We start from the raw sequence: 15,092 nt of genomic DNA on the forward strand, positions 1-15,092 counted from the left end.
TAGGACTTTAATCACTTTTTATAGGACAACAGTTGATTGTAAGAAATCTCGTAATTAAAAAGAAGCGAAGGAAAAATTTAATATTAATTTTCATTTTTATGTGTTGCTATTTTTTAAAAGTTTTTATAAATTAATATTTTAAAACAAATGTTTGAGCAAAATAAATAAGTTTTGAGGAAAGCATCTATTTTCCAAAAACAAAAAGATGTTCTGGGTTACATAACTCCTCTTGTGCCATCAGATTTCACAAGTTGAATGTTATTTTTAATTCTAAAATTAAATAGTCGTCGCTTACCATGATAACAGGAGTGTTTAAAATAACATTAAAACAATGTGTACTTTTTAAAGGAGATTGATGACACAAAAGGATTTTTTTAGTTAGTCTATAATTCATTAATAGACAAATATATAATTTTCATTTTATTAATTATAGGTTGCTCAGAAAATATTAATAAGGATCAATGATATTATATTGTTGCTATCATTCTTTGAAATTATTTTCTGAAAGCTGATAGTTTTGCCAATATTTTTGTTAATTTATCAGTAATATGAGTTAATATTGACTACAAGCAAACCATGAAGAGTTAGGAAATGCATTTTGTCTTAAAAAACAATTATTTTGACGAAAAATAATGTAGCCTTGCAGTTTGAAAGATAAAGCAAGACCATTAGTGCCTTTGGCCTCTGGCAGAACTTGACTGGGATGTCTTACTCCAAACTTAACATCGTCCTGATTTGGTCCCTTCAAAACCGTTTACTATTTTCTCCACTCTGCAAAATTCGTTAAATAGAATGATATATTTCATGAGAGGATTGGGAACAACATTTTAAATAGTATATTAACAATAAATAATTGATTTTATAAGAGTGAGGTAATGGAAAAAGATGGCAAATCATTATGAGATAAAATAATACATATATTATTGAATAAAATTCATTGTTACAAAAGATATTTTCAATTCCTTCCAAAATTCCGGGAAAAATTCAAAACATTTATTTTCCAATCTTTGAGAGTAATACAATAATAGAGGTGTCTCTGAAATTATAAAAACCTAAAGCCTAGCCCTCCTACAAAAGCCATTTTTACTATTTTTTCTCTGAACTATTACTGGTAATGTGGCGACCTGAGGAAGGTTGAGTGTAGATGCCCTAATCACCAGTCGTAAGAGGCACCATGGGGACAGAAAAATTAATGCGTTTATGTTTTTTTAAGGGGGATATCTTAAAGAGAACGAAAAAAACTAAAACCAGGCACCAACGCCATTTATCGTCACTATACTACTGATTGTTGTCCCACCTCCTGCGTTTTTAATTTATGTCTTCTTTATAATCAATTCGCAATTTTTTTTTTTTTTTTTTTGCCTGTTCTATTCAATCACCCCAAATTTAATAAGTAGTTTGATGATCAGCTATGGAAACAAGAATTGTATGTAGGTGGTTAAAAGAAATTCCAAATTTTACTTTCTAACAATATGAAAAGAGAGAGAGAAAAAAGCACTTTTCCTATTTCTTCTCTTTTAATAAGATTTTTTGGAGTTTCCTATTGGCAGCAGAAATAAGGGATAGTTAGATATTCATTGGACAATTATCCTGTTAATGATTTCAAGGACAATTATCCTGTTTTCCTTTTAATGTCATTTTTAAAAAAAAGTCTTGGAACATTACTTGCTTGATTTGCTTGAAATTATTTGATAGCAATGTCTGTTAATAGAAATACTTTATTTGCTCGAAGACAAACTTATATAAATTTATTCTTCTGTGAATCTAAATTGCCCTTAGAGAGATAAAAATGAAAGTATGTAGATTTTAAAAAAAGGAGGAACCAATTTTGCCATTTCTTTCTGTTTGAGTTGAATTATTATTATGCATAGAAGAAGAAAATGTAATCAAGCGGCAAGTAAAATATTCTTTTTCTTTCTAATGTCATTTTTTAAAATCTTGAATACAAATGCAGATGCTTATAAATTACTCACTTTATTATCTGTCATTTAATATGCTTCTTTTTCATTGAAAAATTAATTTACCACTAAAACTAAAAATAGAAAGGAAAAAAAAAAATTAAAATCTACTTCTATAAATGTAATAAAGTTGAACTTTTTAAAATTCCGCCTTTATTAATTTTTAATATATAGTCAGTTATTATAATTATAATAGAAACGTCTAATCCAATAATAGATGGCGCCATTAGTATGGCATCAAATCAAATATGTTAATTAATTAAACTAAAAATGTTGCAGTATATTGTCATCGAGAATTTGCAAATGTTTAAAATTTCAAAATGCAAGCACATTAGGAAGTCATTGAGACAGGAATTGATCACACAATTCCATCTTGCTTACATGAAACAGATCAAATTAAATAAAAGTGTGTTAAAAAAAAATGTGCACGAATAAAGCCAGATAAAGAGCCACAGTTCGCTTTAAATAAAATACGGAGTCCAAAATGCATTCAGCATGACAGCCATGAGAAATAAAACATTTTATTGACAAAACTGACACTGATACTCGAACTCTAATTTTAACAAATCATAAAAGTGCCTTTAATTTGTGGATAAAACTAAAATCTGTCTTTTTCAAGACAAAGAAAAAAACTGATGTGAGACTTGCAACATATTTTGTGCATTATTTTTCATCGCTGTAACTGGAATCAAATTCTCTCTCTTTAATAAGAGCCAGAATTCGAAATTCAGGCTTAGCTTTTCTTTCTAGCTCATACAGATAGCCCACAGGTGATGACAAATCTTCGCTCCTTTTGCCAAATCTCATTGGTGTTCTGTTCTGGCAGGTTTTACAGTCATCGCTGTCCTTATCCATGCAGAGTGCGGAGCAACGCATTTCGTTCCTGCCAAATCTCAGAGCTTCTACCATGCAGCATATGGACGCTATGGCCATTAAACTGAAGATAAGTGCGTGATAAAGGCTCATGTTGAACTGTTTCTTTGGATAATCCTGAAAAAAAAAAAAAAAACATAACCAAGGGGTTAAGTTTGTTGATGAATTTAATATAACGATATCTTATAAAGGAAATTGTATTCACCGTTTATTATCATCCTGTACAAAATCAATGCATTTGAAAAAATGATATCAGTCTTGTTTGTTGCATGGATTCAAAAGTTTTTTTTTTTTTTTTCCTTCTAAATACCGGGTGATTATAAAAAAAACTATCCCTATATATGAGATCATAACTATCATATCGTGTTTACAGGAGCGGAATAAAATTTTGGTTCAAAGAATTTTGAGATATGCGCTAAAAGGTGGGTTCACACGAGGCCAACAGTTGCGCGCAATTGTTGTCTCTCTGCTGTTGTCCCTATATTGTAACCCGTGTCAACAATTGAGACAACGTCGATGGGACAATGGCAAATGGTCATCCTGACGGGACAACCATTTGCCATTGTCCAGTTGCAGTCACGTGATTTTACTGAAGTAGGCGTGACCTTCTATTGCGCGCAATAGTTGGCCTCGTGTGAACCCACCTTAAGAATCATTTGAAAAACAACCGTTAAGTTCTGACGGTTGCGATTACAGTAACAAAATTTCAAAATTTTCACATGTAAGCACTAACTTTTTTTTATTGGAATTTATTCTCCATAGCAATAAACAACAAATAAAGTTGCAACGGTATTTATAACACGAAAATGACCAACGCCAAACAGACTAAGAAAAGAGAAAACAACTGTGGTGCGCCTAACAGAGACGTGAAGTTCAACAGATTCCTTTCGGCATCGCACGTGCTTTGGTTCTAGGTACCATCCGCCAGCTGCAAAATGTCATTGTGGTTGAAGCAGATCAATAAGCAGAAAGTTTATGAAACACAATAAAATGTTTTTTCGCTGTTATTTCTCTGCTGTTATTGGATTTTTTTCTCTTCTCTTATTAGTCAATCTAGCTTGAGTGATTTTAGTGCTACAGTTCCATCCAACGCTATTTATTGTTTTTTGGTATGGAGAACACATTCCAATAAAAAACGTTTTTGTTGACATTTGAAAATTTTGAAATGTTATCACTGTAGCTGTAACTGTTAGAGTTTAACTGTTTCTTCAGCGCATACCTCAAAGTACCTTGAACAAAAATTTTATTTCGTTCCTGTGAATGGTTTGATAGTTGCGGTCTTATATATCGGGAAAGTTTTTTTTTTTTTTTTTTTTTTTTTTTTTTTTAATATAATCATTCTGCATATTGAAAAAAAAATAATCCAGTTTGAAGAAACTGGGACAGACGGAACATACCACTAAAAGTCCTCATATCTGACGCGAGAATGAAATTGCAGAATTGCCTGCTATAGTAATTGGAATTAAATAACTAATGCATTAAATAATCTTGAACGAAATAAACTTTTTTGAAACTAAGGCATTAATTTAAAATAAAAAATAAAATCATTACTGACGGATACCAAATCATCACCAAATTTGAACACTTGAATTTGAACGAATTTTCGCTAAAGACAATATTTAGCCCTAAGATTCAATAATGAGAATTTTTGTTAATATTTAGTTGTATTTATCTCAGGATTAAAAAAAACTCAAATGGAGTTCTGTGTTCTAAATTGCTTTTCTCAATTAGTATTCAATTAATAAGCATTGTTCAAAACATTTCTTCATAAAAACCAAAATAAATTTACCTTTGAAATTAAGCTGCATTGAAAAACTGAGTAACAATAAATTTAGATTATATATAAGATTTCTATTTAATGAAAGCAGTTTCTAACAATAAGTTAAAAATATTTCTCCGAATATGGTTCATGGAATATCATTTTAACAAGATTTATGGCAATGCAGTAACTTCAAATGTCATATAGTTTGAAAGCTGGAAAAAAAGTGAGTTATGCTTTTAGATCCATATTGTCGTCATTAAGTCATGGATTAAAATATGAAAGAAATAACTACAAACAACAATCGTTTGATTTAAAATCGAATATTACTTTAACAAATAAAAAAGAGGAAATTCATATAAAGGAATTTATGTCCTTGTCGAGTTAAATTTCAGTAGATTGAAGTTTTATACTTAATGTTTTATCTTAAGAAGCTATTCGAACCTTAAATATTTATTAAATAATTTATTTACTAGTTATGCTTATTTTAGCTCAAAAATAGTGAAAAAAAGAGAAGAATATAACTTCTATCATTTGACTTTTTCTAATTTAATTTTTTAAATATGAAAGAACACACTGTTTTTGGAGTCAAATGTGTTGCTTACGATACAAACATAATATCATTTAGAAATGATTCCCCCCTCAAAAATTATACTTTCTAGTGATTTCTTACACCGTCACCACTTAATTAACTTTTAATTAATTCACTTCACCATTCACATAATCCTCTCTCGTGAATGTTGACGTTGTAATATATTTTCTGTCTTCTGATAATTTTTTAACTTTTATGAAATTTGTGTAATTACATTAAGTCATCCGTATGTGTGTAATTAAACTAAACAATTGATTTTTCACACTTGTTTCATAATTACATTAAATAATTAATTACTTCAACAATTGAAGCGATTTAATGCAATTATAAAAGATTTCAAATTAAAGCGCATCTTTTCGCTTCTATTTTGGAAGAACAGTTTCTATCCGAAAAATACCTGAAAAGTCATTCCGTTCGTTATCTGTTTAAAAGACTTTCACATCTGGATGATTACTAATTTCAAATTGAAATGCTTATTTGTTACATCAACTTCACAAAATTAAAAAAGATAAAACATCAATACTAAATTATATATTTTGCATATGAAAATTGATTATTTTCATTTAAATGTATAAAATATTATCAGTATTTTAATCTAAGATCATAATAAAGGTTCATACTAAAATGGAATAAAATCAATAAATGATCTTACTATTTCTTTTTTATCACATTTATAGATCATGATTATAAGCATTTGTTCTACGAAAACATCTTTTATCTCATTAAGTAGAGAAAGTACAAGTGTCGAAATTGAGTTTCATTAACTCAGTTGGATATGAAGAGCATTCTGCAAATACAAACGATAGAAAAATCAAAGAAAAAATATCCTTCGAATGACACACTTCATATATTTTAAAAAGAAAATCCAAAGTTCACCAATGGCTGCTGCTGAGCCTCATGAAATTTGCCAATTTTTTTAATTTTACAATCACAAACTTGTGCTGAAAAGATTCAAATGAAGATGGAAAGTTCTGCAAAAATATCTGTTGAAAATACCTGATTACTTACTTTGCAGAAGTAAGTCCCGCAATCGAAGCTGATTAGGCAAAATAAATAAATAAAAAAAATGGCGCTACTATTTTAAAAGTATTTCTATAGACTAATTTACGCTAAAGATCAATATTCCAATGTGCTTAGCACAAAATGAAACAGAATTTGGAAGAGCCATCTAATCTGACATTGTTTCAAGTTGGGTAATTCGGAATCTTAAAATTAAGAAAGATGTGATTCCATTCATTGAAAAGCAGAAACTAAGAAAGTAAAAGAAATTTATACAAACTCGAAATTTGGGGATAGAATGCAGAAAATTACACCATCTGGAAATGAATTTTCAGTGACTGTTATTCAGTCGTCTATAAATTTATAAATCATTAAAATATTTTCTGTGAAAATAAAATTTAATTTTTTTAAAAAAAAGTTAAAATTATTACTTTTTAATTTTTTAAAACTTAATAAGACTTTCATAAAAACAAACAAACTCTAGACAATGTATATTAATATCATTAATTCAAATAAATATGTTTTATTAATTAATATATTTAACAATTATTGTATCATATATCATATCATATTATATATTAATATTACTATTGGGTTGGCAACTAAGTAATTGCAGATTTTTTTTAGAAAATCAAAGACAATTTTTTCATGGAACTGAATAACTTTATTCTGTAATGTATTGCCCATTTTGATCAATGACCTTTTGCCATCTTTCAGGCAGCATCATAATCCCACGTTCATAAAACTTCTAGCTTTTATTATTAAAAAACTGACTGAATCAGGTACGATTTGACATCATCATCATTATTGAAATTTTTACTATTCAAGGAGTTTTGTACAGATCGAAACAAAAAGTAATCAGATGGTGCAAGATCAGGACTATATGGTGGATGTGGCAAAACATCCCAGCCAAGCTCCAATAATTTTTGCCGAGTGACCAAAAATGTGTGTGGCCTTGCATTGTCCTGATGGAATACAACACCTTTTCGATTTGTCAATTCGGGCTGCTTTTCTTCAACTGTATGGTTTAATTTCGTTAGTTGTTCAATGTAGACATCAGAATTGATCGTTAGGTTGGGTGGTAAGAGTTCAAAGTAGACAATTCCTTTGTAATCCCACCAAACTGATAACAAAACCTTCTTTTGATGAATATCAGCTTTTGATGTTGTTTGAGTTGGTTCATCTGCCCTGCTCCACGATCTTTTCCGCTTGATATTGTTGTAAACAACCCATTTTTCATCGCCAGTTATCAGTCGTTTTAAAAATGGATCATTTTCATTACGTTTCTTTAGCAAATCGCAGCTGTTAATGCGTTGCGTTAAATGCGTTTCTTTCAGTTCGTGAGGTACCCATGTATCGAGTTTTTGAACCTAGCCAAGTTGTTTTAAGTGATTTTCAATGCATGTATGTGATACATGAAGCTTCTCTGCAATCTCACGTGTTGTACTGTGACGATCCGAGTCGATTATTGCTTTAATTAGGTCGTCATCAACTTCAACTGGACGACCAGAGCGTTTTTCATCTTTGAGTGAAAAATCACCAGAACGAAATTTGGCAAATGAATTTTGACACTGCCGTTCTTTTAAGGCTTCGTCACCATAAACAACACATAACTTTTTATCAGCTTGCGATGCGTTTTTTCCTTTGCGGAAATAAAAAAGCAAAATATGACGAAAATGTTCCTTTTGATTTTCCATTATTCAACAAACGCCAAACGAAAACTACACAATCGCTCAAAAAACGTTTTTTACTGATTGACAGCTGAATTGCGAACTATCAAATAACAAAATGTGTTTTACATTTGTACTACGTCTGCAAACCAAAAAATTCAACTGAAGCCATTTATGAGTGAAATCCGCAATGCCAACCCAATAATTTAATTTCGCATAACATACCAGTTTTAAAAACTGCTATCGACAATAAATGTTTAAATTTTAGCGACATTAAATAAATAAAATAGCATTTTATTTTAAAATATACAAGAATATTTCATAATAATGATTTTAGCAAAAAGTAAAAATATTACTAACACTGTACTACCACTATAAATATTGCTGTATTTTAAAATACATAAGGAAATATAATATTTAAAAAGACATTTTTATATAGAATAAACTACAGTATATTCTAAAACATCAGAAATTTCAAATTTTTCCAAAATAATAAAAGTGAAACTGTTCCAAAAGTTTTTAAAAAAAATGTTCAACTAATATCGGGACATAGACATTTGGAAAACGTGATGAAGTATGGATAGAGTTTCAATTTTAGTTTAAAATGTAGCTAGAATTATTGCGGAAAAGATATACGATAACCTTTATCAAATCTCCTTAGTCAAACAAATATCTATTAAAAAAGAAGCATATATATATTTTTTATTTATAAAGATATATTTGCATTCTAATTGGTATGTTCGCAAAATGGAAAAAAAAAGGAAATTTTCTCAATCTAAAATCATAAATAGTAAGTGAATAAGAAATCCCGTTTTTCTATGAAAATTGTCAAGATACTGAGTCTCTGAAAAAAGTTTTTATCAAATTTATTAAAAATAAAAGCTTAAATTCTTTTCTCATATTCGTTGAAAGATGTATGTGGAAAAGTTATGATTATTTTTAATGCAATTTCGATACTAATTTGTTAATTTTGTTTTTGAATTAAATAATAACATTGAAAAAAGTAAAATTAAAGTAATTTTCATGAAATAATTCAGTTAAAAAGAATTTTAATTTTTCTTTCCTTTTATTAATACGAAATAAATATATGTTCAAATATCGCACTTCAAGTACGTCTCGTTAATTTAATTTTAGACTTTGCCATTCATCTTGCTAGAGGAAAATGTTGTGACGTCATATTATCGAGTAAAATAACATACAGTTAGATGTTATACGTAATTGCGTATCATCATATGCAACCGTTTTATCACTTAAATTAAGGTTCATTGATTGCTCGAGCGATTTCCAGATCTCCAAGAAAAAGTTTTATCAATAAATTAATATACGGCAACAATTTAAAGTTTTTAATAGTAATATTTTTGCAAGAAATTAACAAAATCAGTTTTTTAAAAACGTACTTTTATTAGTAGACTAAAGATGACAATTTTTAAAATTTAACTATTTTTTATTTTTATTTTTTAGCCTTTAATTTCTTATAGACTATCAGTCGTCATTTATTTATTATAGTTTATTATAATTAGTTAAAAATAATTAAAATTAACCTATTGCTTTTGATGACAAGACTTTATTAGAAAATAGCAGATGAATTTCATTTCAATTAAACCTCTGATGCATAGTTTAGTATTTAATGTTCCTTTAGTATTTGTATATTTGAAATAACTGATAAAATCCAGATAATCAGTCTATCTTCTCAAACCCAAGTCTGATTTCGCCAATTTTTGCTTTATATCAAATTTTATGATCACTAGATACGACAAAAATAGTTGCTTATAATACTGAAATATGGAAAATTTTTGATAGTACAAAAATATAGAAAATTATCGATAATACAGAAATATAGAACATGTGAATTTTGAGGCAAACTAGAATAGGGCGAACATTCTATTACATAATTTCTTTTTTGAAAACGTGGAATAAATCAAGTTAAATAAAAGTATGTAATGAGAAGCAAGCTTATTTTATGGAAAATTCATCGTTTCGAACACTTATTCATGTTAATAATGTTTCTTTAGTACAATTAGTTTTAAATCATTTTTTAATTCTATTGATTTTATATACAATATAAAATACATTGGGGCTTTATGGTTCTATAAAAATACTTCTTAAATGTATAATAATTGGTGAAATTAGCAAGAATGTTTAAAAATTCTTTACGATGATTTTTGTTTTAATTCAAAAGATGCCGTAATGTAAATTGAACAGAGAAATTTTACTTAATGTCGTTTTCAATTTAATCAATAAGAACTGCAGGGAAGAAATACTCTGTTTGCAATAAATGATTTATTATATGTTTTTAAAACGAGCATAAAAAATTTTTAAGCAATGAAAGCAAATTAACTGTGCTTAATAACAAAGGAATAATTTAGATTTTGCACAAAAGTTTACTTTAAATGAAAGATTAACCTAATTATCCGAAAGAAAATTTCTGATGTTACTTATTCAACAATGTATGAATTTTCAAAATGAGAGAGATGGTAACAATTTATTACTTTGTTTGTGATCTCAGTTAAATCAGAAAATAAACGAAATTAAACTTCTTAGACGAGCTTTGAGGTTGACATTATTCTGTTATACGTCTTTTATAAATGAAAAAAAAAAGAATGATTTTTAAGCTTTGCAATTTTAATATTTAACTAAGATACTCTGAAAAGGGACTATATTCAATATATTACTGCATATGATATATTACATAGTTAAAGAAAATTAAGATTAAATTGTTGATTTGAATTTTAAATTTGTTTTTTATAATACAAAACGATATTTATGAATTCCAAAGATATTTTGTCACAATTTTCGTTATTAGAAGACTAGTATAAAACTATTTGTATTCAAAAAGAAAAGTTTTAATATTATTATAATGCTTAAGTACTTGGAACTCATAAGTGTAGGCATATTTATTCCTTTAAATGATCGTCAGTTATTTGAAACAAAGTGTTTTTCTGGTAATAATGATCAGCTTTCGCAAAATTATTTAAAGTACAATTTATATGCTCATTTTGATCTTTTCCTATCACTCCAATTAGTTTAAGTTGTTTTCAGAAACGATGTAAACAAAGCAATATTTTAGAAGGAGCTAGTGGGATTTCTTCTCAATTTTCTTATGCAGAACTAAAACAATGACCAATCGCAATTGCATCTTTAAGACATATAGGATTTAGATATTTATGAGTAAACTTTTATTTATTTGTATCATATTTTGAATACATTTTTCAAATAAAATTCTTCTAAAAGTTTTGTATTTCTTAGCTTTCTTAAAAAAAATAATAGTGCTAACAGAAAACACAGCACTGTAATTTTTATGAATATGGTATTATAAATTTAAATTGTGCTAGTAAAACTACTATAAAAGAAGATAATTTTTTATCGGTTTGCAATAAAAGCTCATGACATCATAAACATTTTTGACACTGAGTTTTCTTTTAATTCCTCTTTTAATCCAATTCCTTCGTTTTCTTCTGTTTTCAAACATTTTGAAATATAAATAAAGAAATCGTTAAAAAGAACTAGGTTATAGCTATCGAATTAAAAGGTTTTAAAAATACCATAAGTCTTAGGAAGGTGGATATGGAGTAAATGAAAGACAAGGTGCTATGTGATTTGCTAGAAATCAATTAAAAACTTCACGGTACTAAAAAATTATTAAAAAAATTGCCTATGTTATCAAAGATTAAAGTTCTATTTAAAAGTTTCTATCTCTAAATGGGGGGAAGTAAATGAAAAGACATCGCATAAATAAGAGAGAATTTACTTTTTTGAGGGCATAGTAATGTTGTGAAGTCGAATTACCTTCACTCCAAAGCTGGGAAATGTCTGCAACGGGAGGAGTTCCACTATAGCTGGCGAATGGATAAATTTATACCCTCATGACTAGGTACCATTTTCCCGAATTATTATCACGAATATTATCTTTTATATAAGTTTAGAAGTCTAAACTAGTATTAATTCCTATGTGGTTAGAACATTGATGTTTGTACAAAATATATCTTTCACATCTGTCAAAAGTTGAATAGTTTTATTTTGAGCTAGATTCTTTGAAAACCAGCAATTGAAAATAAGTAAATAGTAAAACAACATTTCGAAATTTTTACACTGTGTTTTGAATTTGAACAGACTATCGTCAGGCATACAAGAAAAAAAATTACCGTGGATTTGATTATGCATTTTCATTAATCTGAATGGCGGATCGTCATATATAATAATGTGAGCAATGTTTATGCGAAAAGGGCTTCGTTGTGACATTACCAAGCTTAAACTTCTCTCAAAATGGGGGAACCTCCGAGGCTCGAGGGCTTTAAAAATGTGTCCTAGAAATTTGATTTTTTTTTTATGGAAGAATTTGAATTTCTGTGTAACTACTTTCAAAATCCTTTGGAAGCTGATCATAGGCATGATGGAAATTTATGACATTTATTTTCTCAGAAAACAAATGTTCGGGCATCTAATGACAGATGTGCGCGCACTCATATCAGTATTGAATTCCTTATAATATAATTTATAAGTAATATAGTTTACTTTCGTTATTAATTAATAATAATTTCAATTTTAGTTATGTATATGTCTGATGATTTCCAAATTTTTAAACTCAACAATCCTTACTATTTTAACAAAAATGTCATCCTTCAGTTACTTTTAAATGTGGAACAATAAATGTGATATTTTTGTAAAAATTAATCTTTGAAATTTTGCATATTGTGCTTTCTTATAAATAATATTTTCAGTATCATAAATGTCATTTCCTTTTTAAATAAAAGTGTTCCCTGGGCTTAAACGAGCAATAGAAATAATTTTTAGGTCGCTGCTTATTGCGTCAGTTGCATGTTGAACGTTCAAAATGGTTTTTAAAAACAACATCCTGTCATATGCTAGTTTCCTTCTGTCATTCGCTTTCTTAATACTAGGAATGCCAAACCAACTGAAATTCGCTGACAAATTTCTGAAGTTAAGGATAAAACGTGATGAGGGATTCGATGGTAAAGCGGTAGGTGTGAAGTTTCAATGAAGGGCATGAAAATGTCCCGAGAAAGAACGAAGTTGGTAGTGGACTCTGATTGATGATGATTTGCTTTTAGAAATTGAAGAGAAAATGGAGAATAGAAGATTCACCATTACAACATTGTCAATGAATTTTATTCAAATTTCTCTTTCATCATCGCAAGTGGCATCTTTCTTCGTCGAGGTTTTACAAAAGCTCGCGTATCGCCCTAAGGTAAATATTTCTATAATTGAAGCAACTATGTTGAAAAATAACGTAATAACGTAATAATAATAATAATTTTACAATAAAAGTGTTTTTCATATAATCAATACTTTTTTTTAATTGCTAGACCCAACTTAGTGTCTGGATAAATTTTGTTCTATGAAGTTAAATTTTGAAGGGCTATACGGTGTAAAAATATGAGAAAATTGAGAGAGAACACTCGTTCTAATTTTATTCATTCTTCCATTGTCTAATTTTGAGATCTCTAAAAGGACATTCTACAGTCTAAAAATCATAGCATTATTGGGCTCTCGTATTAATATAATAGAAAACTCTTATTTCTTCAAGTTAATAATACTCATGATAATTTTTTATTATAAAAAATTACTTAAGCCTAGATAAATAGGAGATAGGAGTCAAATGACTCCGCGTTGTTCATTAGCTTTGATTATCACGTGGTATTTTGTCCTTGAAAACAATAATCTTCTCAGTACTTTCAAGTTTTTCTTTCAGCAGTATTTTGGCAAAAGTCTAAATATGAACACGTGCGTATAACCGAGTTATTCTTTTTCACATTTTTTTATGGAGTCATTGACTCCATGTATCTGAAACTTCTTTTAATTTGAATAATGCAAAAAGAATAAATAAATATTCTTAAGATAATATTTTAAAAATATCGTATTCTTCTTTTTGTTTGTTAAATTTTAACAGTTATTAACATTAGTGTAATTCGTTAATATCTAAACGAAGTAAATACTTATTAAAAAATTGTTTAGGTTTTTCTTATAACATCTTTTCAGTATTTAATATTATAACATTTAACATTTTTAATATTTTTGGTAGCTTCATGATTTCATGAATGTATTGTGTATCCAAAATAAATTCCAATACTATTTACAAAAAACAAAAGAGTAAAAAACAGTGGAGTCATTTTGACTCCATGTCTCTGACCGTGTGAGGAAATTCATGTCTAGTTACGAGTTAAAAAGTTACGAGTACACAGAAATTATCACTTTTCTTTTTTACTAAGAAAAGATGATTATGGCTCTCTTCGGCGACATTTCGATAGTTCTTTCGAAAATTCAAAAAGGTTAGCAAACTCTGACAAAAGGAAATGAAACTAAAATCGCCGCTGAAAATAAAAACCAATGCAATCTTTGGATGCTCTAGAAGCTGCAATGCAATATTGATATAAAAGAGCTTAGAAATGCTATTTTTCATTTGATTCTAGCAAGTTTGAAAAAAATATACTTTGACTTTTCTTGGCGAAGTTCCAATCCTAAACGAGACTTTCTAAGGAAAATTCAGGCGAATTGTGACCCACAGTTTTTTTTCAGTACATCTAAATGCATTTTAGCATAAAAGTGAGATTCGAAAATGAAGACGCATTTCTTAGAAGGAAACAGTTGAAGAAAAGTAGTTTCGCTCCCACGCAAAATAGCATTTGTGTAGCAATGAAAAATGCATTTTAATTCATTCTTGTGACTCAAAAATTCACGAAAAAAGGATTAAAAAGTTTGTTTATTGTGAATTTTTTTAAACATTTAACATTTTTTAATATTTTTAACATTTTTTAAAACATTTTTTAACATTTTTTAAACATTTTAACATTTAAAGAAATAATCAAGGTTTCAAATCAATTTTTCCATGTATATCAAAAATATCTTCTGGATAAAATAGTTGTTTCGATGAGGAAAAAACTTGAAAAGAATTAAAAAGTAATGCAATAATAATAATAATAATTGAGATTTTTTTAAAATTTCATTTGTCAGTTAAGAATTATTTTTGGACCAAACAAAAATGAGAGATATAGTTTTAAGTTCTTTTTCAGTAGTCAACAATTTTAATAAATAATAGATACTGAAATTTTATTTATTAATTATTGCATAAACAAACTATATAAACTATATGTAAAAAAAACTATATGTCGTAGTGTATGAATTAATAATCTTTATTTTTATGAAATTAAATTTCACTCATAGAATTAATAGCAACTTTTTTTATAAAATGCAAATAAATAAATAAATAAATAAAAAAGTGTGTT

At 28.0% G+C, this 15,092-nt stretch overlaps 1 long non-coding RNA gene across 1 annotated transcript in view; it reads right to left on the minus strand.

Annotated features, from left to right (window-relative positions):
- Window positions 1–2,463: 2,463 nt before the first annotated feature.
- The window catches only part of LOC129966630 (uncharacterized), a 31,998-nt gene continuing 19,369 nt past the window's right edge, over window positions 2,464–15,092 (minus strand). The window contains exon 2 of the long non-coding RNA XR_008784281.1: window positions 2,464–2,948. This is a non-coding gene — a long non-coding RNA (uncharacterized LOC129966630). The remainder of the gene's footprint in view (window positions 2,949–15,092) is intronic.

Source organism: Argiope bruennichi, chromosome 4, assembly GCF_947563725.1.
Source record: "Argiope bruennichi chromosome 4, qqArgBrue1.1, whole genome shotgun sequence".
Taxonomy (NCBI): domain Eukaryota; kingdom Metazoa; phylum Arthropoda; class Arachnida; order Araneae; family Araneidae; genus Argiope; species Argiope bruennichi.